The sequence below is a fragment of the Morone saxatilis genome, unplaced genomic scaffold (assembly GCF_004916995.1).
Source record: "Morone saxatilis isolate NCDOM2014 unplaced genomic scaffold, NCSU_SB_2.0 Contig10, whole genome shotgun sequence".
NCBI classification, from domain to species: domain Eukaryota; kingdom Metazoa; phylum Chordata; class Actinopteri; family Moronidae; genus Morone; species Morone saxatilis.
This window is the reverse complement of record NW_023339652.1, coordinates 1,448,536-1,449,846: the sequence shown is the minus strand read 5'-3', so window position 1 is coordinate 1,449,846 and position 1,311 is coordinate 1,448,536. Positions and strand designations below refer to the sequence as shown.

The following is a 1,311-nucleotide window of genomic DNA, read 5'->3' as shown; positions in this document are numbered from 1 at the left end:
CACACACACACACACACTACAGGCCAATCAGTGTATCAGAGTCCTACAGTGCTAATAGACAGCAACTACTCGTTATGCATTATGAGAGTCATATTGACAGTGAGACAGAGGCATTGTGGGTAGTTAGACTGATGAAGGCTCCTTGTATAGATGGAGGGAAACATATCAGTGAGACATTTGTTCTAAAGATATCCAGAAATAGAGAAAGAACGTCCCACCTGACCTCCGCCCCGTGCTTTATCAACCATCATAGACCAGTTCTATTTGTTAAAAACTAATAAATTCATGTTTCATTAATTAAGCATGTGTGCGGGACGTTTTTATTTAATAACATTTGATGAAAAACCAGGTAAGATTTCAATGATTATGTTTTAATGACTTATATAATCTTTTAACTGAGGTTGTAAAGATTTTAGGGTAAAAAATACCAGCGTGGACACCAGAGAACGGTTTCTCGGTGTACTTGGATAAAGATTAGAAAATGTTAACGGATTCAAACATCTTGAGACGACGTTAGATTCATTTAAAACTCGCCAACAGAGGATGAACATCAGCGCCACCATCAGGTTGTTTAACTGCTTACAGAAACCATCAATAACAATATTAATATATGTATATAAAATATAATCTGAGCCGGGATCAATAATGTAAATATACTAAATAAAGTTTGTTGGAACAGAATTATATTCTATAGTATGTCTATGTGTCTGTCTGTCTGTCTGTCTGTCCTCTACAGCCTGAGGAGGAGCAGTGAACTCATGATGTTTATTCCCACCATAGTGCTGCTTTATGTTCAACCACCGTGTTAATGAGGAGATTAAACCTCAGATTACTGCAAAGCTTCACATGTTCTTTACATCTGTAGAATATATAAAGATAAAAGACAAATGGACCTTTTCCATCACAGTGCTGGTTAAAATTACAGTATTAATTACACAGTTAATCTTTATTTTATCTTGTTATCAGCATGTTTGAGTGAAAATCTGATTAGATCTGATGATTATAGATGATAGATTATGCATGAGAGAGTTAATGTAAGTGTTTATATCGCTAATAAAAACATTAATATTCATATTCTGTATCAGTATTTTTATTGTTTTGTTGTGTTTTCTGTGTTTTTTATGTTATATGTTATAATTAAATTACCAATACAGAGAGAAACATGTCTAAAGAGGTCTCTGTGGTTGTGGTTCTGGATCAGCTGTCATCAGTTTTTGTGAGTGTCTGTGTGTGAGCAGTAACAGTGAACAGTTATAGCCTCGAGCATTGCCTCCACACATCTCTATTTATCTGTCTCTGTGTGTGTGTGTG

At 35.1% G+C, this 1,311-nt stretch overlaps 1 protein-coding gene across 1 annotated transcript in view; it reads right to left on the bottom strand.

Moving 5' to 3' along the window:
- Window positions 1-1,311, bottom strand: part of mical3b (microtubule associated monooxygenase, calponin and LIM domain containing 3b) — a gene marked incomplete in the record, with an annotated part of 15,044 nt that overhangs the window by 7,916 nt on the left and 5,817 nt on the right.